A 14239-nucleotide genomic window follows, 5' to 3' on the forward strand; every position below is an offset into this window, starting at 1 on the left:
TTCTGATGGACAACATCACCAGATTCTTAAACAAACCCAGGTCTCTCCATATCTGAGCAGTGAAAATATTTTAAATCCTTTCTCAAGTGGATTTCCTCACACATTCCTCTCACGCTGCCAGACACTGCTCCACAAACCCCTGTTTTTAGACAAACCCAGGATATGCCTTGAATCTCAAACGGTGACCAGTAAAATAAAGGCTCAAGTGAAGATCACTGTTAAAAGTCTAATTGAGCAAGGCAAACTTTAGTGCAGAGAAGTAGAGGATTTAAACAGAGTCCGTAGCATTTGGGGATCTATCTAAATCCTTTGCCCTCTATGATTATTCATCTATTCATTCATTCTACAAAAATGTAATGAGTACTCACTATATACCAGGCAGGCACTATGACAAAAGATCAATACAAGATGAATGAGTTTCTTTATGGAATTCACAGGAGAGATGAGAGAAGAATAAACAAGTTCACAAACAAATAATACAATTTTAAGTCAAGGGAATCAAATTAAGGAGAGATATGGGCCAAGAATATATTGAGATAGAGAGGCCATTCCTGACTGATGTAAGAAAATTGTTTTTTCATAAATTTATTTGTTTATTTATTTAGCTGCATTGGGTTTTCATTGCTGGGCCTGGGCTTTCTCTAGTTGTGGCAAGTGGGGACTATTCTTCGTTGTGGTGCGCAGGCTTCTCATTGCGGTGGCTTCTCTTTGTTGAGGAGCACGGGGGCTCCAGGCGTGCCAGCTTCAGTAGTGGTGGTGCACGGGCTCAGCAGTTGTGGCTCGCAGGCTCTAGAACACAGACTCGGTAGTTGTGGCACACGGGCTTAGTTGTTCCCCGGCATGTGGGATCTTCCTGGACCAGGGCTTGAACCCGTGTTCCCTGAGTTGGCAGGCGGATTCTTAACCACTGCGCCACCAGGGAAGTCCCAACGTAAGACAGTTTTTGAGTTAAGTTCTAAATGATGTGGTTCATGCAAAGGTCTGTAGAAAATGTGTTTTAGGTAAAGAGGGCCACGTTTGTAGGGAAGAAATGAGCTTGGTGTGACTGAGGAACTGGAAGAAAACCAGTGTTTAAGTGAAGTGGGAGCAAGGGAGAGTGATGGAAGATGAGGTCAGAGAGATAGGCAAGGGCCAGATCTTGTAGAAACCATGGGCCAGAGTATGGACTTTGCATTTTATTCTAAGAAATCATTGAACAGGTTTTGTTTTGATATTTTAAAAGATTCCTCTGGGTGCTGCTTAGAGTGTAGGCAAGAGAGGGACAAGAATGAAGACAGAAAGACCAACAAGGAGGGTACCACAGCATTCCGGGGGAGAGATGATGGGGCCTCTGGCTAGATGTCACGTGTTACATGGAAAGCCATGGTCACACTGGGAATTTATTTTAGAAGCAGACCTGACAAATATGCTTATGGAATGAATATGAAATGTGAGGGAATTAGGGAACTCAAGAAAAACTCCTAGATTGGGGAGCCAAGAAATGGACTGAATAGTGATGACTTTTTATGAGATGGGGGAAATCAAAGGAGGAGTGGTGGAAGGAGGAGGGAATGGAAAGTCAAGACTTCGATTCAGAGCTGATAATTTTGAGATGCTTCTTAGACATCCAAGGGATTGCTAAGTGAGCAGCAGCTACTGCAGGCTGGACTTCAAAGGGAAGATGGAGCGAAGTGCATACATTTGTGACTCTTCAGGTTGTAGGAGGTGGTGTTTGAAGCCACACGGAGGAGCCCTTCTACAGTCCAAGTATAGACTGAGAAGAGAAGAACAAAGACTGAGGCGTCAGTCAGTCTAACATTTAGAGATCTTGGTAGAAGAGAAGAATCCAGCAACGGAAGTTAAGAAAGAACAGCCAGTGAGGTAGGTCGAAAACTGAGAGACTGTTGTGTCCCAGAAGCCAAGTGAGAAAAGCATTTTAAGAAAATGAGAGTTACCCACTGGGCCAGATGCTGCTAAGGGGTCGAGTCAGATGAGGACCAAGAACTAGCAATCTTATCCAACAGGATAGAGGCTTATGGAGACCTTCAAAAGAGCAATTTCAGTCAGCACGTGGCATGTGATAGGGACAAAAGTCAACTGGAGTTGGTTAAAGAAGGAAAGGGAAGAGAGTGAAGGTAGGGAGTATAGAAAATTCCAACAGCATGTCTCCATTGCCTAATGGAAACTTCATTGTTAATGATCTTCCTTCATCCCCTGGGGATATCATCAATTTGGAAATCTTGGATAATTTTGATGGTGTTCAGAATCAGGGGTAAAATGCAACACCCATGATATTTTTTTCCCTCCCCCAAATGCAGGGACAGGGCAGCCACCTGGGTAGTCCTAACTCTGAAGCAAGGGTTTTCATGGAGCTGTGAGTTCCACAGAGGGAGAGAGAAACATAGTAAACAAGAGCGTTTTCTTTCCATGCTTCTGCTAATTAGAATGGGACCCAGATGGACTCGGGGATGCATGGGTAGTTTAAATAAAGAGTAAGATTAAATAGGCTTTTCTCCTCAACAGATATGTAATCCCATGCAGTTATTCTGAAGAAAAAATAAATAAATAAAAATAAGAAGTGCATGAAATGCACAGTCAAATAATACATACAAATTGTTAGTGGAAACCTGCAAATAATTTTTAAGAATATGTTGTGAGGACATTTGGCAGTACTACACAGGATTTTCCTAACAGTCACTGATAATTGGATTTTCCTCAATTCCCCATGTCCAGTTTCACTGTAATATGTGGTCTCCTGCCAAAGATTATCTTTCTGCAAACTTATGGAATGCAGGCAGTAACCTAGAGCACTCAGGGCCAATGAACTGGAGCCATGGTCTCCTCACTAACAAGGGTGAATTAGTATCACATCTTTTCTGGTGATTAGATTATCTCTTTTTTTTTTTTTTTTTGCGCTATGCGGGCCTCTCACTGCTGTGGCCTCTCCCGTTGCGGAGCACAGGGTCCGGACGCGCAGGCTCAGCAGCCATGGGTCACGGGCCAGCCACTCCGCGGCATGCGGGATCCTCCCAGACCGGGGCACGAACCCGCGTCCCCTGCATCGGCAGGCGGACTCTCAACCACTGCGCCACCAGGGAAGCCCTAGATTATCTCTTATTGTTGTGTTTTATAGCTTTCTAGTTAGTCATCTCAACACAATTTATTCACAATAATAGTGTTTTTTATTATTGCTGTTTTATAGTTCTTATAGCAGTAAAATTTATTCTCAACTCTATTATTATAATATTGAACTACTAATGGAATTCTAGTTTTTATTTGATTGTGTTTTAAAGCCATAACAATAAAATTTACTTCCCAAAAATATTACTGTAAGTTTTATGTTCTCTAAACTGCTTGATAGAAAGCCTGCAAACACATGTGGTTCTTTAAACCACGTGAGAGAAGGCCTGCCAAAATGTAAACATTGTTCTAGGAAGAAAAAGGGGCAAATTGGTTCCTATTATCGTGAGATCCATGTTCTTTTTTTTTTTTTTTTTTTGCTGTACGCGGGGCTTTCACTGCTGTGGTCCCTCCCGCTGTGGAGCACAGGCTCCGGACGCCAGCGGCCATGGCTCACGGGCCCAGCCGCTCCTGCGGCATGTGGGATCTTCCCGCACCGGGGCACGAACCCGGGTCCCCTGCATCAGCAGGCGGACTCTCAACCACTGCGCCACCAGGGAAGCCCCGAGATCCATGTTCTTTGATAGAATAAGTAATAGAGTGAAAGAAATGGAAAGGACCTTAGAGACTGCTGATTTAGAGGAAGATTAAATTCTAACTGGCAGGAATATTTGTTTAAAAAATCAACCTGTTTTTATTACCAGCCAAGCCCTAGAAAATCCTACCATCTTTATCCTCCAAAATAATGTGCTCTCAAAATGATGCCCATGATTTCTCATGGCTGGTTGCCATATTAGTTGGAGAGAAGCTGCTATGAAATATTATAATCAAAGGCCAGGGTCATTTTGAAGGTAAACAGCTTCAGGGACTTGAGAACTGGAAGGCATACAGCCAAGCCATCTTACCACCTCTGCTGCTCCTTAGTTGTTCTCGTTGACCCTGAACCCAAGGACATGGCAGTGAACCTCATCACTTGCCATGCACCTTTTATGCGTGCAGCACTGAGTCAAACGGCTGTAACTTAAATTACAGTCTATACAGCGGAGCGAAGTACCATTAGGACTCAAGAAAGAGGTGTGTCAGACTGGCAGAAATTAGGGTTTAGTAAAGACTTGGTCTCAGATGTATGGTAAGTTAACTTACGGTCACAAGCAGGAATGGAAGCAGACTAGGTGGAGATACAGGCTAGTTGTCACTCAGAGGTCATGGCTGTGGTAGCAGAAGTGGCAAACTCTAGATTTGGTTTCTGAGGCAGCACCAGGCATAGGTTCTTGTTCGGACAGGAGTTTCAGAGATTGCTCCTGTCATCTAAGGCAATAGGTGGGTGGGTGGGTGGATGGGTGGATGGATGGGTGGGTCTATGGATGTATGAATCTGTATCCACATCCTTGTCAGATGGCATAAATCCATTGGCTAGATCTACCCTCTCATGTCTACTGCTAGGCACTTAGCTTTCTTTGATAAGCTGCTTCCCTTTGCCCAGCTATAGCAGTGGTGGGAGTGCCCACATTGAGATCTACTTTCAAGAATTAAACTGCTGCCTATCTGTGGCTGTGGGTGCCTCCAGAATCAGACTGAGTATTCAAGCTGAATCTAAGTGCTACCTGGACATTCCCCAACCGATGACTGAACACAGGAGTGGCACAAGAGCTCCCCCTTGTACCTACGCAGGATTCTTCTGTGAGCACTCTTCTTGGAGCTGCACCACAGTCTGAAGCTCATTCTACCCACTTCTCCTTTCTTCCCCTTCTCTTTAACAGGTATCTGACCTGAACTGAGGTCTGAAGGTTCTTCTTGCCTTCTCCTTCTTCCTCTGCCTTTTATCTTTCACAAGGACTACCTCCTATAAATCTCTTCCAGTTCCAACTCGATCTTGGCATCTGCTTCTCAGATGATCCAGCCAACACACCAACTGGACTCCAGGACAAACGAAAGTAAGTAAATACAATTGGCCTTGAGTCATAAGGATCTTTCTGGACTTTGTGAATAATTAGATGCAGAAACAAAACTGAGGTATGGAAGAACAAGAGCAATCCTACGTGGCCAGGTCTTATCAGGCTTCCAAAACAGCCAGCAAACTACAGAAAACCATACACTAGCTAAATAGCACACCACACTAGTTGGCTTAAAAAAAAAAAAGAAGTGTTTTCTATGTCATTGTTTGTTTGCCCTGTCTACTATGTTCACGGTACTGTATGGTAGGTCCTCAGTCTTTTTGTGGAGATGATAAACTTTGCTCTTTCTTTTTTGTGCTAAAGTGTCTCCTGTTTAGATCATAGGGGGAAGAAAGAGGAACAGGAAAGAAATACATGCTCTCAAGTGCCAGGAGTGTAGGTGGGAGGGTAAGGATACTGAAGAGGAACCAGCGAGGAGCTTGGGTTTACCCCAGAAGCCCCAGCAGCCTGCCTGGGGGTGGGATGGGCGTAGAACCAAGGTGTGCTAAGGGCAGTCAGCTTAGGAATTAGCCCTCTGGCTACTTTTCCATCGCTTTCACAGTTCGATAATATCTCATTCTGCATCAGCCACCAACTGGTTTTCAAAAACTGTTTTTGCTTTTTTTTTTTTTTGAGTTTAACCAAATTGACTTATAAAGAACACTTCTGATTTATCACCATTGGAGCTTTGCTTCCACCCATCTCTCAGGTATTTAAAGAGAAGCAAAAAGATATGGAAACAACCTAAGTGTCAACAGATGAATCAATAAAGAAGGTTTTATATATATATAAACAAATGTATATGTATATAAACATATAATGGAATATTATTCAGCCATGAAAAAGAAAGAAATCCTGCCACTGACTACAACATGGATAGAACTTGAGGGCACTAGACTAAGGGAAATAAGTCAGAGAGAGAATGACAAATAATGTATGATCTCACTTACAGGTGGAACCTAAAAAAGCCAAACTCATAGAAACAGAGAGTAGAATGGTGGTCACCAGGGGATGGGTGTTGGGGAAAATGGGGAGATTTTGGTCCAAGGATAAAAAATTTCAGTTAGAAGTGAATAATTTCTGGGGAATCTATGTGCAGCATGGTGATTATAGCTAATAATACCATGTTATATACTTGAAAGTTGCTAAGAGAGTGGATCTTAAATGTTCTCACCAAACAAAGAAATGGTAAATACGTGACAGGATGGAAGTGGTAGCTAATGTTGTTTGCCTTAAACTTACTCAATGTTATATGTCAACTATATCTCAATAAAGCTGGAAAAAATTGTGTATATATATATGTATACATATATATACACACACATGTGTATATATATACACACACATATGTATATATATATACACACACATATGTGTGTATATATATATATATATATATATATAAAGGGAACCCAATTAGAACAGTCTTCCTCCCCTTCTCTGGATTTTGCCTCAGGGTCATTGCCCTACATCTTTTCGTTTCTGATTACTATATTTAGCAAGATCATTACAGATTATTACGTTCATTGTCAGAATGTCGGTGCAATATTAAGTGGGCCAAATGCAGAGCACTGGGTTAGAAATCAGAAGCCTTGGATTCTAATTTTGATTCCGGTATTTATCAGCTGTGTGATTTGGGGCAAACCTCACCTGTTTTCTTTCATAAACAATTATACCTGTCTGTCCTCTCACTAAGAGTTGTGGAATATATTAAATGAAATAATGTATGTGAAAGCTTTCTGAAGATTGTAAAAACCATCAAAAATGTATGGTGTAATTATTACTGCCGCTAATAACAAGGATCTGTAACTAGATTATAGTTCTACACAGGATTATTCCAATATGATAACCACACTAGATAGAAGAGAAAAACCAAATTTCCCCAAAGAAAAATGTGGAACTATTTCTCTTTTACCATGAAATTTCTAAATGTAAAGTTCACTAGAGGATTTTCATGGGTTGGGGGATAGAGGGGCTTCTCAGCTTTATATATATATTAGAAGAACAGATTTTTGAAATGCATTTCTGAAGTGCAGTGTCTGCTGAAAATGAACTATATCTTAGCTGCTAAAATCAACTCTATATAATCGATATAATCCTAGCTTTCTGTTTATAAATAAGAAATTTTTTTCAGCATAATTAACTGCTTATATAAAAATATCTCTAATGTCATTTCTATGTTCCTATTCCTGTGAATTTCTCTATTTCTCTAAAATAATTTCTATAAAAAGATAGAAGTGAGACATACTTTATTTCATAAATTGTGGTTAACTTTATACACAGAAAAAGAGCTGTTAGTAAAATTCTGATGAGGTTTAATAAACTCAAATACATTCAGAAAGTTCAATTTCACACTTGTACACTAAGACTACCGAATTCCACAAGATTCCGACTAGTTACTTCCATACATGGAGATAATATTGTCAGTGAGGGTGGATGTCCCTTATTATAAATTTCCTATGTCCTGCTTGCTTCTATTAGCATTTCCTTAGCTCCCGAGAGAGATGTCATGTTGCTCTGATGAGAAACCTTTAAACATTTTTTTATAATTAAGAGAGCTACAAGGAAAGTTTATAGAGTAATTACTAAGTCTTAAGACACTGTGCTTTAATGCACAAACTTTACATATTAGGATCAGTTATTGACCCCAATTACAGAAAAGGAAACTGAGTCCCAGAGGTCTTCATTGACCATGCTATCTGAAACCTAAAATCAAAAATCAAAATGTGGGCTGAGGACCAACGACATCAGCACTGTCTGACCCAGGCACCGTCAGAAAGGCAGAATCTCAGGCCCCTGCCCCAGACTCTCCATTTTAACAAGACCCCCAGGTGAGTGACATTTTGTTGTCTCTGTTTACTGTGGGTCCTATTGGCGTCTATGAGCATCTCCTTAATACCCTAGAGGAATGCCATATTCCTCCTGCCCTGGAGCACTCTTCTTTAAGACGGCCAGATAGCCAGCTCTCTCTCCATTCATCAGGGACTTCGACCATCACATTAGTTCCCAGTCCCTAAAACAGAACCTGGCACATAGTAAGTATTTGGTAAATATATGGTGAATGAGTGAATTCTATTTTCATAATTACACAGTGGGGGACTTCCCTGGTGGTGCAGTGGTTAAGAATCTGCCTGTCACTGCAGGGGACACGGGTTCGAGCCCTGGTCCAGGAAGATCCCACATGCCGGGGAGCAGCTAAGCCCGTGTGCCACAACTTCTGAGCCTGCGCGCCTAGAGCCTGCGCTCCGCAACAAGAGAGGACACTGCAATGAGAAGCCTGCGCACCGCAACAAAGAGTAGCCCCCGCTCGCCGCAACTAGAGAAAGCCTGTGCACAGCAACGAAGACCCAAAGCAGCCAAAAATAAATAAATAAATTTATTTTTAAAAAATAAAATAAAAGTTATCCACACACCACCCACCCCTAATCCAGCTCTCCCTCATTCTATTAGCAGCTAGTCTCGAAGCAAATCACTTAGTCTCTCTGGGCCTTTTGTTTCCTCATCTCTAAAACAAGGATGAAAATACCTCTCTTATGGGATCTCTCTGAGGGCTATATTAAACCAGAGAGCGCAAGTAAATTGAGTAGCACAGGACTTCCCTAACTTGGTTTCGTTTCAGAATCAACTGGGGAGTTTTTCTTGGCACCTCCCTCTCCAGACCAATTTTATTTGAATTTCTGATAATGGGGCCCAGGTATCAGCATTTTCACATGTCCACAGGTGATTCTAAGGGGTGGTCAGGTTTGAGAACCTCTGGCACTCATTATCTTCAATGTTATGAATGCCAAATAAAATTTATCTTTGGTTATTATTTTTCCAATCCAGACCTGGTCAAAGAGCAAATCTCTCTGAACAGGTCATGCTGATTTCTACCATATATTATCTCAATCATGTCTTCCCCTCTCAGAGCTGGTTCTATCTCCATCTTCTCTGGGCTTTCTGAGGTCCTAGCTCAGAAACCATACACCTTTTATCTGAAAACTTTCTGGTTACACCAACCCTGATCTCTTTTTCTCTCTCAAACCCAATGGCAATCTGAAGTCCTTATTATAAAATCTACTACTTGCCCCATTCTTTCATGTGTAGTTTGCAACTGTCTTATGTGTATCCAGTTGGCATATCTCCCATGCCTCCAGCCCAGTGCTGGGGACACCCTAAACTAGACACTGAAAAAGGAAAAATTTTTTTTTCCAAATGTAAAAATCAAGACTTTAATATACAGTGAACATGGGTCAAAGATTTTACTTAATAAAATTTAGTTTATTTATGAGGGACCCAATAAGATGTTACACCCAGTCTAAAGAAGAATTTAAAGAACCACAGATACGTGGGCAATAAGGAATGTTGAAATGAAGTTACAGATAGATGCAAAATTAGTCACTTGCTTTCCACCGAATGCAGTTCATTTCTTTTTTATGGGCAAGAATCATTTGGATTATTATTCATTTTCTACAACATACAGCGTTATACTTTTCTCCTGTTTCGGTCACCAAATTTCACTAATATTTACAATTGCTTTCCAAATATCTGAATTTTTTTCCAGATCTACCTCTGACTTCTTCCATTTCTTTTTAAGCTGATATATTTGAAGTACAATCACTTTCCACAGGCATTTTGCAATTGTAGGAAAAAGGTACTATCAAGTACCAAAAACTTGGAACTTGCAGTTATTACCATGATGATGCTAAAGTTGGGCATTTGGACTGAAGATTTATGTATTATAGCCTTATTTCTGAGAATCTGTGACTAGCAGATCAAGTACAATGATATGGTACAGGAGTATAGTCTCTCAGCCTACTTTGGAGAGCATATGTGATTGAACCCCTTCCCTGATGAATAAGTAGACTCTATTCCCAGCACTACTGTTAAACTCAGGTGTTACTCTCAAATCTTTCAAGCCAAGTACCCAGGCCAGAAGAACAATTTCAATTTCTCTTCTGAACTTTGTTCATGAGGTTTCTGTAGTAATAAGTGTGCTGTCAATAATTTGGATTCAGGTTGTCTTATACTTTACATCTTCACATCACTCACAATTTCTTTCTGTACTTAGTATCTGTGCAGGGTCTCTTCATGTTGAAATGGCACAGCCCACTTAGTCAGTCTCCCTACAATGTAACATCAGGTCAGTAGCAACCTGGCTGTGGTACATGGAGTATTTGTGGGTTGGACCTAGAGCTTACCATACTAAACTGTCAGTCAGAAAGAGAAAGACAAATACCATGTGATATCACTTATATGTAGAATCTAAAATATGACACAAATGAACACATCTATGAAACAAAAACAGACTTACAGACAGACATAGAGAACAGACTTGTGGTTGCCAAGGGGGAAGTAGGGTGGGGGAGGGAAGGACTGGGAGTTTGGGATTCGCAGATGCAAACTATCAATATTAAATATAGGATGGATAAACAACAAGGTCCTACTGCAGAGCACGGGAACTATATTCAATATCCTGTGATAAACCATAATGGAAAAGAATATGAAAAGAATATATATATGTATAACTGAGTCACTTTGCTGTACAGCAGAAATCAAATACGACATTGTAGATCAACTACACTTCAATAAAATTTTAAAAAAGAAAAAATATATAGGTTTTAACACTGACTCAGCTATCTAAGACCCATTTAGTTAACTTTATTCATCCTAAAATGTTATCAGTCTAATGTTAGTCACTGCTCATTTTTGATCAATGTACTCGCATTTGGGGTGTATTTCCTTAGGGTTCCCAGGGCCTACAAAGATGACTTGGGTATGGCCTCTGCTTTTGAAACCAGAATAGAGGCCAAACGCTGTGACGGTTCCAACTACATGATTGTGCGCACCTCATTTTAACTGCTTTAAAGAAAAAAGTATCTGTAAGAACTTAATGTTAATATTGTCATTTAAAAACCAAGTTCTAATGTCTGTTCTCTTCTCCCACTCACAAATCTATTTTCCAAGTAGAATCTATTTGTTATTTAAACTTTTCTCCCCTCCTTATCCTTGGTGATGGGAGGTCCCCACTGGATTTTGAGGAATGCTTTGAGAAGTAGAACTTAAAGGCCAGGAGCACTTTTGGGACTGCCAAGGTCACATCCCAGCCCTGCCTCAACCCTAATGCTTCCCATAAACCCTCCCCTCCCATGGCCTCACCCCAGACATTTCCCGTCTTGGCATGTACCACTTCTCAAATCCTATCTAACCCAGCCCTCATGGAGCATTGTGTCAACAAGGCTCTTGTCAGCACCCTTAACATCTTTACCCCAGGCTACACCCACCCTGCAAACCTCTTAATCACTCTGGATCATTTATTTCATCTACCTCCTTTGCTTCTCTACCTTGGTTTCTGAGAGCTATAGGAAAAATCTCACAACTGCCATCTTGCTGATGCCTATTCAGCCAGTATTTATTGAGCACCTACTATACACTAAAAACAGTAGAAGAATCTATACTAGACTCAGAAGAATACAACAGTAAATGAAGGCAGGTCTACTCCTTCTCAGAGCATAATGGCTGATGGGGTGGGGAAGCTCAATGATCACACCGTCATGTGATAAGCATTATCAGGATGGAATTACGGTGTGCCATGGAGCCCACAGGAGGGTACATAACTCAGGGACAGAGGGGGTCGGGGAAAGTTATGCCACTTCAAATTCGTGGTCTTCAACTCCGGTGGGGGCCCCGGCACCACTCAGCAATTTATAGTTATCTAGTCAAGCACAGATCCCCTAAATGAATGGTGAAGGCTTCATGGCTCTCCTCAATAAGCCCAGTCCACTCTTGCCCTTCTCATCTCTCAGCAGATGAGACAGCCTCTGACTGCACAGAAGAAGCCCAGTCCACACGGACAAATCCATTTCCATCTCAAAGCCTCCCCTCCTGACTCAGGAGAAACAGAAACAGTGCCCTTCTCATATCCTATTTCTCCACCATTAACCTCCAGTTTATTGGGGACCAGAACCTGAACAAATTGGTTTATTTCCTCCCCACTTATATCTACTTATGTTCAAGCTCTTCCTCTTAGTTACTCAATAATAAACATATATATCTCTCTTACACACAAACACACACACATTATAAATACACTTTAAAATAAGCAACCTAGATACCCTTAGGCTTCATCAGAGTCCAGATTAAATCTAAATTGTACCAGGTAAAAAAGCCACTAGTTACAAATGTCTTCCTGCACCTTAACGAGTATCCTACCCCAGCCTCCACCCACCCCTGCCTCTAGGTATATCAGATTCCCAAAGGGGAGGGAGAGGGTCTTATACGTGTTCATGAAAAAAGTTGTGTTTGTTCCTTGCTGCCACCTTGCTAGAGACCTGCTTCTCTCAAACCACTGCCAGCCGCTACGTTGAGGTTCTATCACCCACCACTGGAGAGCTCTGGGCACGGCTGCCTTGAGCTCAGCAGCCTATGAAGATTCCTGCTGAATCTGCAGTATGTCCAAATGTTGGCCTCCCCTCATCTGAGCTATGGCTCATTGTTGGGGTGTTGGGTCCTGCTGAGCACTCTGCCCACCAAGGTTCTCAATATGGATGCTAGCCCCATCACATTTCATGGTGCCTGGACAACTGCAGTGTGCAGAGGGGAAGGTAATGGCTCCCACCCCTCTGCCCTAATTCCTGTTAAGAAGCCCAAAAGCAAGCATGCCCTCAACACACCTGATGCCCTGTACAACTCCAGGGGACTCCATGCACATTATTTCCTATGTGAAGAACATACTCAGAGCAAAGCTCCTTAGAGTTCTCCCTCAGGGCAGTGTTGTCTAATATTCCAGGCTCTGCTTGCCCACCTCCAATCAAAGCCCATCTGGTAGGTATGTCTATATATGTCTGAATCCCCATTGTGGTTACAACTCAGTTTCCCAGGAGGATCCTCAGCCTCCTGTAAATCAGTGGATGTCAACAGATGCCTGGATGGGAGAATGTCACAACTCAGTACGATAGTTGTAGGGGAGGAAAAGTTTCCCTCCACCCTCTTAAGGTCCTTGGCTGGGTCTGAAAAGTATACCAGCAAAGACAGATTAACAGGAGAAAAGTATACAAATTTATTTAATGTAAGTTTTTGGTGACACTTGAACCTTCATAAGGAAATGAAGACCTGAAGGAATAGTTAGATCTGAGTATTTTTATGCTAGGTTTGATGAAGTGTAGGCAGTCATATAAAAAGGTGATAGGTCAGAGAGTATGATAGGTACATGGGAAAAAAACTGGGGGAAATTTAGCAAATCCTGTTTGTTAGGATTCTTCTCAGCACCCATTTGTCTTCACAGATAAAGATGCTCCTTTCCTCTGGGTCTAGAGAGGGTGCCTCTCTAGGGGTGCATGAGGGTTTTATGACGTGTTTAGGGGAGAAGGTCAAACAGCTTCTGCTATTTTCTCAAACTCCTTTAGCTTAAAATATTGAATATGCCAAGGTGTCATATTTTGAAGTAGCATGTCCTGATCCACACCATAGTCTTATATAAATCATGGACTAGTCATGACTCTGCTATAGAAAACTAAAACATCAGTCCTCAGTCTTGCATCCAGTTCTGGCTCCTGCCTTTTTCTCTTCTTCCCTTCACAGCCAAGCTCTTTGAAAGAATCAGCTATAATTTTTACTTCCTTGTTGCACGAGCATTTTTTTTCAATTTAATAGTGTCTTCTTTTTAAATACAGTTATATATTCACTTGGTTTAAAATTCAAAAAGTATGAAAATCTATCCCTGGCTCCCAAATATCCCTCCTTAGAAGAAACCAGTTTCCTAGGTATCCTATTAGAGAGTCTTTATCAAACAAAAACATATCTATTTCCACCTTTTTAAAAATGGTAATTGTGGGGGGGAGACCTTCAAGATGGTGGAGGAGTAAGATGTGGAGATCATCTTCCTCCCAACAAATACATGAGAAATACATCTACATGTGAAACAACTCCTACAGAACACCTACTGAACGCTGGCAGAAGACCTCAGACTTCCCAAAAGGCAAGAAACTCCCCATGTACCTGGGTAGGGCAAAAGAAAAAACAAAGACAAAAGAATAGTAATGGGACCTGCACCTCGGGGAGGGAGCTGTGAAGGAGGGAAAGTTTCCACACACTAGGAAGCCCCTTCACTGGCGGAGACGGCAGGGGGTGGTGGGGGGAGGCTTTCGGAGCCACGGAGGACAGCACAGCAACAGGGGTGCAGAGGGCAAAGTGGAGAGATCCCCGCACAGAGGATCGGTGCCAACCAG

This window comes from Phocoena sinus, chromosome 7, assembly GCF_008692025.1.
Source record: "Phocoena sinus isolate mPhoSin1 chromosome 7, mPhoSin1.pri, whole genome shotgun sequence".
Lineage (NCBI taxonomy): Eukaryota > Metazoa > Chordata > Mammalia > Artiodactyla > Phocoenidae > Phocoena > Phocoena sinus.